Here is a 12,882-nt window from a genome sequence, read left to right as displayed (position 1 = left end):
GCAAACTGTATTTCTTATTCTTTTACAGTGTAACTTTTGTCATGAAAATAATTTCTCATTCATTTTTAACCCAAAAATTAACCACCATGTTTTCCTTCAGTACCCTCTTCTGATGACCTTCAGGATTGCACCTGCAGTCAGAGAGGGGTGTAAGGAATTCTAGTAAGAATGACCACAGACCTAAAGGACCTTGAGGTGTAACAGTAATGGTGCTCAAAGGACTTCTTACAAGATTTGGCCTGCATTTGTGGATTTGACTGCTATTCAAGGAGGCAGGTTATTTTCTGTATTCTATGATGTGAGGAGGTGTACTTAATTCTAACTTCTGTAAACTTTTTTTCTGTGAACCGAATCATTGTTTTCCAGAAGGCAAAAACAACGTAGTGAAGGTAGGTTAATTTTTAAGAAGTTCCAGTCAGTCGTTTTTGTAAGAAGGAGGAAAATGGCCATTTTTATGATCTAGAGTTTTATCCTTTATCATTTTTACCCCTGTGGTCACAAAATACTGTTAGTTTCATCTTGGAAACTGTACTTATAATGAACAAGCTGTCGGACACTTTTCTCTTCAGCAGAGTAAGACTTGGCCTTGCAGTGGATGCAGCCAGCTCCTGGTCCTCTGGAACAGCTTTGCCTTCCCTACTTATAGTCAAAACACCGATGTATTTCCTATGGTGAATTAGACCCTGTTTACTGTGAAGTACCTCATTGAAATACATAACTTCTCTTCTTAGAATCCTACATAATATTTTCAATATCTCCTTTAGACTCAGCTGAGGCCTTTTAGTTTAGGTAAATTGTGAGACAGTGAAACCCAGGCAGGGAAATAGGACCACTGTGCGAATCTGAAGCCTTTCCTTCTCCAAGACTGTGCTCTTGCTGGTAGCGTTTCAGCGTCCCCCACAAGCCATGCAGTGTGGAGTCAGTGTACACACTGTAGCAGAGCTGAGACACAGTAGGATCTGCATACAGAGCATGAAACACACAAGTTCTGGCGGTCTGGCAGTCCTGGTTCCCCCATGTTTGTGGAAAAGCAGAAGTGATGGACACAGTGAAGCTTTGTTTTATAGAATACAAATAAGTCCTTTGAAGAAAAGTGAAAAATAGCATTGAGCTAATAGGCTGAGGTCTGTTTATATCTTTTCTATGAGGGTAGGAGTGAGGGAGGATGTCATTATTATCTGGGACTTGAGACTTCCTATTGATCTAAGCCACAGGTATTTGTGGTGTCTTTGTTTTTAATGTCATTTGAGAGGATTTTTACATTACCATTAAATATTTAACATGTTAGCGTATTTGGCCTTTCCATTTTGCTGCTCTACAGACTGGAGTGTGCAACATACACCCCAGTAAACCATGGAGTTCCTCCCACTTAGAGAGACAGTTGCCTTCACCTGCCCTGTTCTAGCTCATCCTGAGTGAGTTCTATGAGTAGAGTGACATCTCTGTGAGTCCACTGTCATCTCCCCATGGAAACAGCACAAAGAGCTCTGGGTCGTTAGAGGCAACCATCCCAGGAATAATTGAGTGAGCTGGAGAGCGAAGGTATGATTTTTAGTAACATCCTAATCGAGTGTAAGAGGAGAAATGGGAAATTTTCAACATCTTTTCATCACAGGAGTGGCTGGGAGTCTTTAATTTCAATGATCCAGAAAGCCCCAGAGCCCAGGTGGCTGATCACAGGTTTCCTTTCTACATGCTTAGACGTCCAGCACATGGCGTGGAAAATTGGGGAAGAGCAATAATAGCTTCAAGGTGTAAAACAGCAAAGGGAACAGAATGTTTTCCCTTTTTTTTTAAAAGTAAATTATGAATTGGGTTTCATTCAAATGGACACCACAGGATTGTTTTTTTGAGGTGATGGGATCTTTTCATCTTTAATGGCAATATTCCTAACATTTCTGAAAACTCATGAGGGCAGTTAAGTATTTTATATATGTGTTTTATATATAGAAAATGAAAAATATAATTGCTTTCATATGCCAGAAGAATGTCAAGGTCTCCTGAACCTTGATTTTTATGTCGTCAAACGTTGGCACCACTGTGGGATCCTTCCTAGGAAGATTGCAGGACTGAGATGAAGGACTCAGTCCTCAACGGGCCTTTCTTGCACCCCTGTCTCAATTTTAAAAAACACCTTCTAGGGTTGCACCTGCCCTCAGCTCAGGCTCTTAACTAAGAGTGAAGTGAGAGGGCTCCCAGACTTTGTCTTTGAGTTTAAATCAGGTTCGTGGACAGATCTTTGGAAATTCTGAGGTCAGAAACATAAACAAAGTATCCCAAGCAGAATCTGCCTGGGGACATCCTCGTCCATGTGCATTAGCATCAGTTGTTTTTGGTGCCATCCATAGGCCATTGCCAGCTCTTCATTTCCCAACTCAAGCCTACTCTGTGCCTGCTGACTTGGAAAAATCTTTAGAGATCCACACATGTCTCACTGTACATTTTCTCTGAGGCAACAGGAGGGGACTGAGCTGAGAGCGTGACAGAAGCAGTGGTAGAAACCATGTCATGGGCACATTCTGTTACCCACAGTGACTCAGCCATCTCAAATTTATCAGATCTGCTTGCTTAGTTATTCACTCGACACTTAGAAATTGAGGTACGTTGAATTGGGAAACAAAAGGCTGTGGAATCTTTGAAATAACATTCCATTAGTGTCCCCCTCCCCACAGTCCTTCTCAAAGATGCCTTAGCAGCCTCTCATTGAGCATCCAAGCGTCTATAGACCCCCATGGTGGACATAAATTACCCAAGACATTCTTGTACCAGAACTATTCTCTTCACCGGGTGCTGCACACAATTAGAGATGCTACTGCTGGCAACTGACAGAGTCTTTATGAAAATGGAGGCCCTTCCATGGCCTGAGTGGATGATGCTCCAAGCCAGCTTCCCATTTTGCCTTGGGTCCTGAATGCAGGCCCTCGCAGGCTTTCTAACAAAAGCCTCCTTATTGAAGAGATGGGTATTTACAGCATGGAGTCAAACATTGCTCCTGTGGAGTATCCCATGAGCAGTCAGGAGTGTTCCGTACTCTGATGTGATCCATTCTGAGGAGATCATTTCCATTTTAGATACATTGGCCGCTTGGAGAGTCACTTAGGAGCTCATGCGTGACTAGGGTGTTCATAAACTTTACAGACAGTGTGCACCACCACACCGGCCAGAGTGCACTGCAGAGATGCTGCCTTCTGTCGCTACATCACACAGGCCATCCTTGATCAAAGAATGGACTGAAGCCTCAGAGTGATAAGGCAAACAGCAGTCATGTTAGGAATAGAAACTTTCTTAGCCCAGAATCCAACCCGTCTGTACATTTTTACAGATCCTGGGCCGTTACCCATGATCTAGCTGTGTGGTGCCACGAATAGCACCAACTGCTTATCCAGTGTTGCCCACTATGTCTTAAGAATTCCGGGACTATCTTGCCTCTCAAATGCCCAACTACAAATCTGGCCGCTCCTTACTCTGCCCGTATTAAACCTCAGACTGCAGTGGGTGATATTTATTGCTCAGGGTGATAAATTGACTTGAATTTCTGAGAGACATATCAACACCTCAGACCAGATGGTATTAACCTTGGCCTTATGGTCCCACATAATGTGAAACCACTTACAGACCTCTATCTTAAGAGTCTAGGCAAAATTCAAGTGATTTCCCTCCTCTGCCATGGTTAACCCAGTGATGGACCAGTGAACCTGATGTGAAAAAGCAAGTCACTGGTAATATCATCAATGGACACACCTGGCAGGATGAGGAAGGGGTCCCTCCAGCTGATGGCAAGTAGACTTGGTAGGTCTGTCACCCCCTCCCCTGGACTCCTTGCTGTGCTCAGACCATGGTAGAACTTGATATGACAAATTACTCATGCCATCATACATTACCCTGCTGAAGCCAAAATGCAAGGAGTCGCCAAGATGCTCTCAATTATTGACATTATCATCTCAATTCTGAAAAGAGGAAACACTGGGCTCTCAAATAAGTTGTTCAGTGGACATTTTCCCTCTTCTACCACCGCAGGCTACACCCCTCCTAGGATGGTCTAATGGCCTCCTCAGGCCAATTTGCTTTCTTCTCAATGGGCCTTCCTGCTGTTGGAGGCATTGATTAGACTCAATCCCAGTCTTCGGGGCTCATTGCTTTGTTGTTATCGTCCGGCTCAGTGGCAACTGATAAATAGAGGCCTTTCCCTGCTGGACATTCCTGCCAGAACGGTTACTCCTACAGGTCTCTGGTTTATTGTAACAGTGCTCCCTGGCCACCACTGTCGTATCCCACTGCCAAGTCTTCCCCTCACATCGCCTGTGGTCTGTGTGCCCTGCGTGTCAATACTTCATTTGGGGCACCTCCTTCAAAACCCCTGTGGCTCATCACATACAGATGTGCTGTTTTCCTACCATTTGTACTCACGTGCTCATTGTCATGGGAGTTACTGTTACTGACCTGGGCACACATGACGTCATTCAACAAACATCCTTCCTGCCAATCAGGAAATGTCCAAAACACTCAAAATTCGTGTAGGAGACAGCTAGTGTTTGAGATGTTTTCCCTGAAGGAAAACCGCCTGGCATCCGTGGTAGCTGCTGACCAGTTGGCTTTAAAGTACTTATTACCCATCCAGGGAGAGCTCTCTTCCCCTACGAGGGCTGCCTGTGGTATGTGGGTAAGAAGGTGCCACCAATAACACAACAAATGAGACAAGAGATTAAAAGGATAATATCACTTAAACATTTGAACAGGGTTCTGGAACCGTACTTACACGTTCCTGGATCCCTCCACACATTGAATGACTCTTCAAATTTTTTTTGAGGCTTTGTCATCTTAAATATAATATGTTTGCAGTTTTCACATAGCTGTTTAATTAATATTCAAATCAAATTTATTTGAATAGTGGCATCATTCAGTCAACCAACCTCAGGAGTGAACACTAATAAAGACACTGACCTCATTTTCGACATTTGACTCTCAGTCAGCTGTAGACACCTGCTCACCCTGTCAGGATCAAGATGGTAAACAAGTTATGAAGGTTGACACGTGCCCCTTTGCTTTTTGTGTCTGCAGATGGGAGTATAAGAGCTGTAAATCCTGAAGCCTCTAAACCTACACATGTTAAATGTCCAGCCTGTGGTCCTTTGCACAAGGCACATGAACAAGCTCCCCCTTTGCCTGTTCTCTTTAGAAAGTATTTTGGATTAGTAAACTTTTGTATTAATTTACTGCATGTGGCAACATAGTCCTGACGTCTGATCTGAAGGTAGAGTATTAATCCTGCCTGCAAAACCGCAATACAGAAGGTAACTCGTGGAAAATTTCTTTCTCATAATGCACAGGAGCTCAGTGTAGGGAATTTTTAGAAGCAGTATAGGCAAATGAAGACAAGAAAGTATCAGCAGAAAAAGGACTATTGTATCTATGAGACGTTTTATACAAATCTCATGGTAACCACAAAACAAAAATTTAGAGCAGAGGAACCAAGCATTAAAAAAGAGGAAACTGAGAAAAACATCATTGGAAACCACAAAGTAAAATGGCAGACAGAAGCACAAGAGAAAAGGAAAAATGGAGATATAGATCAATTAGGAAACAAAAGACAGGATGGCACCGGTAAGTCCTCCTAGATCAATAATCAGCCTAAATGTAAATGGATTGACATCACCAGTCAAAAGGCCCAGAGTGGCCACGTGGAGTAAAAGACATGACCCAACTCTCCGCTGCCTCCAGGACACTCAGCTCAGCTCTAAAGACAAACACGGGCTCAAAGTGAAGGGGCAGAAGAGGAGCCTCCAGGCAAATGGCAGCCAAAAGAAAGGGGGTGTGGCCATGCTGACATCAGACAAATAGACTCCAACCCCAAAACAGTAACAGCAGAGATGGACGTTATATAGTGATAAAGGGGCTAACCCATCAGGAAGACATAACAGTTAATAATATATGTGCACCCAACACGGGAACACTCAAATATATACAGCACCCATTAGCAGACCTCAAGGGAGAGATTGACAGCAATGCGATGATAGTAGGGGATTTTAACTCCCCACATACATCAGTGGGTAGGTCACCCAGGCAGAAAGTCAACAAGCAAACATTGGCCTTAAATGAAACACATTAACAGACACACTTCCTAGATATATACAGACCGTTCCATCCAAAGGCAGCAGAATACCATCCTCCTCAAGTGCACGCAGAACATTTGTGTTGGGACACAAAGCAAGTCTCAAATTTAAGAAGACTGAAATCACAGCAAGAATCTGTTCTGACCACAATGGTATGAAACCAGAGGTCAACTACAGGAAGAAAGCTGGAGAAATCACAAATCTGTGGAGAGAAAACAACAGGCTGCTGAACAACTACTGAGTCAGTGTTGTCACAGATGAAATCTTGCCATTTGTGACAACATGGATGGATGTGGAGGGTGTTATGCTAAGTGAAATAAGTCCGAAGGAGAAAGAAAAATGCCGTATGTTTTCCTCATGTGGAGTATAAAGCAAAAACAAACTCAAGCCCTGTCACCCCAGCTGCCACTCCAAGGGCTTTCCTCCTGGAAAGGAGAGGACTTCAAATTGTCAAAGCCTGCCCCCATGGCCTGTTGCTGAAAGTGACCAAGTGCGGGGCGAATTGGCTCGAAAAGTTGGGACACCGTTTCACTCCCTCCACATGGAAATGAGGTGACATCTATGGGGCGGTGACCTGACAATCCTGGGGCACCGGTAACCCTGTCCCAGCTGCTGAGGTGGCTGGAACATAAGTCATCCATGAGATGCCAGGAGACACAATGAAGAAGAACTCTGGCTGCTGTCTCTCCCCTCCCCTGAGCACTCAACTCCTGAAGTGGGATTGTCACTCAGAAACTGGCTTCCCGTTGTCCTCCAGACAACTCCAGGGTCCTGGCACAGAGATTTTTCCTGAATGTGGGGGTGAAGCAAGCCATCAAACACATAGCTCTTCATCCCTTTCCAAAGTATTAAGATGGCTGGCAGGAGATCATGAAAAGTGCAAGTGAAAGGACGCTCTCAAAGAAGTGGAGTTGAGGTAAAAGGCAACTAGGAGTAGATTTGTGTATTTCATAAAGATACAGGTTAGACTGTGGGCTGACTGGTTTTCTGGAAAGAACCAGAGAATTAGACTGCTCGGAATGGGCTTGCAGGGGTCGGAACAAATATGCAACAGTGACTTCAGGAAGTGTTTCTACTAAGGAGCAGACTGTTATTGGACTAACTGGTAGAGCCAATGATGCCCCCAGGACCCTGATGAAAACAGGAGAGCAATCAGGCAGCAGTTAACTGAATGGAACCACCGCGTGTGGCCCCTAAAGGAGGAAGAGAGCCCTGGCAATACCACTGTCCCCCAGGACAGCAGTGGGCGCACCCAGAGCAGGGCCCACCTGAGGAGCTGGGGAAGAGGTTTCACTCTGTATGGCGGCTGGTGAGAAACAACTTTTGTTCTGAGTTGCTGCCTCAGAGTGTTACAGTCTGAGGCCCCTGTTCACACCCAGAATCTGAACAGTTAGAAAAGGACCTGAGTTTAGGATTCTGCCCTAAGTTCCCGCTTTACTTTCCCAGGGCGCCTTTTAAATTAAGCACTTAGAGTTCAGCCCGGGAATAGTTAGTGACCTCAGCCACAACGCACTTCAAGGTACCGGGTGCTTGCTCCCTGCTCTCTGTCTCCTGCTCGCTCCTGACCTGGACAGAGGACGACCCTTCCCCCGGCTCACTGCACCCTCAGCCCCCGCTTCTGTGACCTGTGAGTAATAAATCCTGTGACTCTGTCCCTTTCGGTGGGTGCATTGAAACTGCCCCTTCAATCAAAATGAGCCTGTGGGTTTCACTTCCCCACAGTGGGAGCTCGCATGCTGAGGGAGCTCCCTGCTGACCCTGTGTGGGTGGCCTGTGCCCCGTCATTCACCACGTCATAATCTGCCTATCAATTCAGTACACCAGCTCCAGCTCCTGCACACAATTGGCCATGGGGATGGGGCTTTGGGCTGCTTGTATGCACTCGATGCCTTGGAGCTGTGAAGGACTTACTAACCTCCTCTCCTGGACCGCTCAGTCTCTCTGGGAGGAACTACCGCTTGCTGGGATCTGCGGTGGGGATTTCCACTGCTGCATAAACTGCTGCCGGGTGAAGCCTCGGATTCCCGCCCTACAGTGTCAGTGCTGTAGGTCAGAGCGCCCTGCAGAGACCGGCCTGCAGGCCTCAGTCTGAGGTGGGTGTGTCTCCCACTCCTTTCTGAGAGACCTCCTGGGTGTCAGGGCTGGAGGTGATGGGTTGTAATCACATTAGGAAGCCCTGGCTTTGAGCCCAGGAGAGCTGACTGGGAAGGTAAGGCTCTGCCCCGTTGCCCCAGGCAGGGACCAGGGGCCAGGGCCATCAGGTTCTGGAGCTGAGGAGAGTTCACCTAGATCGGTGCTGGGAGGGGAGGCGGCTGCTGGGTCCACGGTGTCAGTGGTCAGTATCAGGGTGTTGAGCTTGGCCAGCCAGAACTACACCATAACAGAGGGAACTCTCCCAGGGGTATCCTGGTAGGCTTCCCGGGTGTACGCTGCTGGGGCAAGTGCTTCTTATGGTGCTGCATTCCTTCGGCTGTCACAAATCATCCCTGACCCCAGGGGACATCAGGAGGCCTACCCCTAACATGGTGCAGCAGAATGAATTCTCCCCAAAAGCAAAGCCCCTGAGCACATGGTACCAGGTCCTCCCAAGGCCCCAGAGGAGGTTGGAAAACTACCAGATGCTTGTAAGACCCCTGCTCCAATGGCCTGGGCTCCACTGAGTGTGGTGGTGCGTCAAAAGGCCAAATCACCATTGCTCCGTTCTCGGGGCTTGGGAGCTTTCCTGAGTGCATCAGCTAAACTGCACTGGTAGAGGTGGGCTCCAGCCCCCGGGGGATGACGCGGACACACTAGAATGGGAGGCGGAAGCATGTGAGTCGGGAAGAGGCAACATGCTCAGGTCTTCCCCGTCACTATCCAGCAGAAATGAGAGACAGAGACACGTAACTATAATAATTATCCTGAGAGAAGTGCAAGGTTTTTTAGAAAAAATTGTCCAAAGGGAGGGGTAGAGGGGCACTTGTTGGCTCTTACAGGTCTTTGGAGCCAGCTCCGAGCTGTTGCTCACTGAGACTGAGTCATGCCAGCTGGCTGGACTGGTCAAGGATCGCAGAATTCACAATTTGTTAAGAAAAAAAAAAAAACCTCAAGGTATTGAGGACCCGTTTTATTACAGATACCCTAGGGGACACCACGAACTTGTCAGCACAGCGAGGACACTCCCAAAAGACGTGAGCCACCAGGGCAGAAGATGCAGACAAAAGAAAGGAGGAAATGGACTCTGCAGAAGAGACCCCCCAAGCTCTGGAGCCCACAGGGATGAGGGGGAGACACGGTGGCTCTCCTGACTTGGACTTTTATGGCTTGGCGCCAAGCCCAGCCTTCCATCACGGTTGTCACAGCGAAGGCTCACTGTGCATGGAACACCCTGCCTGACACGCACCTCCTGTTACATCAAATTGGATGGTTCAATGGGTGTATCGTTCTGTTGAGAGCCAGGCCCCCACAGAGCCCCTGACCATTTCCACCCCAGAGGAGACACCCTTGAGGCCAGCATCTCAGGAGTACTTCTTAAAGGGGGTCTGCTATTCTTAAGGCCATGCTGTCACAATTCATAGAAATGACAGCTACAGTACAACAGGCAGTAGACTGCATCGATGCTGTAGCTGGACACAGAACAGAGAACTTTCCAGATCTTGTTTGCCAGTAAAGGTGAATGGGCCCCACTGCCCCCTCCCCAGAAACACCACAGAGGGTCCCTGGGGAATATGGGGGCTTCCAGACTCCTTATTGGTACCACAGAGGGGTGGCACCTTGTCCCATCTGTCTCATGAGATGACCACCAGGTCTCCCTGCACTGGCAGCTATGGAGATCATGGGTCCCGAATGACCTAATTTCAGGACAGCCCGGCCACGAGTTAGAAGCATTTGCTCAGGCACTGCGGGCTCTGCAAGATACTGCCGACCCCCCAACCCAAGGATAGATGCCGTCAACTCTCAGAATGCCCCAGCCCTGGCAGCAGGATCCGGGATCCGTCCCCTGATCTCTGACAGTGGCAGCAATCGAGGCCCCTGTGCTAGGAACCTGGCCATTCCCCAGAGAGTGTCTCTCACCTGCGGGACAATCACCCGCAGACTTCTTTAATTATCTATTGGGACACACGTAAGAAACAACCTTGTACTGCTCTCATTGACCCTGGAGTGCCAGTTACAGTGCTTCCTGGGAACCCCTCCAAACCTAAGCCAGGGGCGCCCTTTTAATTACCAGGGGTAACAGGTGGGACAGGAGACGGCATTCAACTTCCATTGGATGTTACTGTCCAAACAATCTGCATGAAAAACCTTTGGGGTCGGCCCAGTGGCACAGCGGTTAGGTTCGCACATTCTGCTTCAGTGGCCCAGGGTTCGCGGGTTCAGATCCTGAGTGCAGACATGGCACTGCTTGGCAAGTCATGCAGTGGTTGGCGTCCCACATATATTAAAAAAAAGTGGAGGAAGATGGGCACAGATGTTAGCTCAGGGCTAATCTTCCTAAAAAAGAAAAAAAATCTTTTAGTGGTGGCGACCTCTCTGGCCATACCCTTTCTTGTTATAGTATGGACGCCTCAAGGTGCCACCAAACCATCTGGAACAAACCCACATTCCTGGCCTTCCTGGTGGGAGCTGCCCATTGGGAGCCAGTAAACTACCATTCCTGATTAAGGATAGTAAATACCCCCAGTATCATTTCCAATAGGGGACTGAGGAATTATGGCCCACAATTCAAGATTTATGAAACACTGCGTCTCCTTTCAATTCTCCCATTTGGCTGGGCTAGAAGCCTGCTACTGTGGAGTGGGGCCTCACAGTCCACGATGGAAATTTAAATGCTCAGGTGCCCCGTATTAAGGCTCCCATTCCCTACATTGTCCAATTAGTAGAAGACATCCAAAGGGCTCCAGGGGACTACTGTGCCATGATCAATCTAGCTAATGTGTTCTCTTCAGTATCGATCACCAAGGAGTCCCAGTCAAATTGTTTGCACATTTGAAGGGACCCAACATACCTTTACCCGGCTGCCTATGGGTGATCTTAACAGCCAGGCTATTGCCCACAATCTTTGCTGGCAAAACCTGGATGCCCTTACAGTGTCCCCTCCCACTGTCAGACACTATATTGATGACATTGTAAGTCAGGGCCCTTCAGAGGATGTGGTGCATGAGAGCCTAGCATAGCTGGTGACCCACCTACAATGTAGAGGATGAGCTATGGCCCCACTTAAAATTCAAAGGCAGCCACAACTGTTAAATTTCTGGGACTTCATGGGTCCTCTCAAGGCTGGGAAATTTCACTTGCAAATGAACATCAATTCTCAACTATTCAGCCTCCCATCAAGCTACAAACCCAACACATCTTAGGTCTCTTCACAATTTGGAGGAACACACACAGCACTTAGCCATCACTCTCAGACTCATTCACACAGTCACACAATCCCCCACAATTCATCAGGGAGAATCTCAACAGCAAGACTCACAGCTGGTGTAAAGGTCAGTTCATCAAGCTCTCCCCTTGCGGGCTGTTGGCTCCTCCTTCAGATGGAGGCCCTGGCCACCATGGACTATGCGTCCTGGACCCTTGGACTAAACATGCCTCCTCCTGGTTGCCTATGGGCTTCTAGGACAGAGGGCTGCCTCCCCCAGCTGCCTGCTATACCCCATTGGAACATCAAATTCTGGCCACTCATTGGGCTTTGTTAGAAACAGAGGACTTCACAGGACAGGGGCCTGGTCTCTGCATGCCCACATTCCTGTCACATCATGGATAAGGGATGCCTCCCAACAGTGGCTTGGCATGGCCACCAATGCCTCTTTGTTAAAATGGAAATGGTACCTTCAGGAATGGGCTACACCTGGACATGGTGGAGCCTGATGGAGAGCAGTAGTGTACCTTCCTGCCAGTGGTGTCAGTCATAAAAAATGGCAAGTCAAGGTTGGCTCAGCTTGCTGAGCTGGTGGCAGTACAAATGGCTGTGCAGAGTGCCATTGCCCATGACAAGCCTCTTGTCCACATATTTACTGACCCATTTGTGGTTGCTAACAGGCTAGTGGTTTGGTTGGGCCAATGGAAGTGGGACAATTTTCACGTTCAAGGCCATACAATTTGGAGAGCATCGATTTGGAGGGACATTCTCCAGGCACCAGTCACAATTATGGTCACTCACATTTCAGAACATACAAATGCTGTCACATCAGAGTTACTTTTCAGAAACTCTGAAAAGTAGAATTTAGCCTTTGTAAGAGACATGTCCATTTGTAAAGGAAATCTCCATCTGTAAAGGTATCTCCCTCTCTGTACCAGGAAGAAGGGGGGATGACCTTCTCTCTAGAAACTCTTCTCAGTGTAGAAGACAAGGACTCAAATCTGCATAATGACGTTACTCTTTTTTATTGTGCTTTTCTGGGAACCTCCCAAAACTCACTCTCCCCACCCCCAGCATCCTCCTTTGTCTTCAGCTGAGGAGGGTATTTAAGGTGAGAAACTCTGCCATTTTGGGGAGCTACTCAGTTTTTCTGGCTCTCTCCCGTGTCTACGTGTTATAAAGCTTTGTTTGATTGTCTCCTGTTATTCTGTCTCATGTGAATTTAATTCATTGTCCAGGCAGAAGGACCTAGAGTGGGTAGTGGAAATGTCTTCCTCCCCTACATATACATACATTTGCTTAGTTGAGATGAATCTGTAAGATAGCAAAGTCAAACTCTAGAAGACTCACTGTCAATATAGCCTTGTCCCCTCCATGGCTGTTAATCTAGCCACCCCCAAATACAGTTCTGATCATTTCCCTTTTTTAAAAAAA

The sequence above is a fragment of the Equus caballus genome, chromosome 7, assembly GCF_041296265.1.
Source record: "Equus caballus isolate H_3958 breed thoroughbred chromosome 7, TB-T2T, whole genome shotgun sequence".
In the NCBI taxonomy this organism is placed as follows: Eukaryota; Metazoa; Chordata; class Mammalia; order Perissodactyla; family Equidae; genus Equus; species Equus caballus.
Note: the sequence above shows the minus strand (reverse complement) of the source record.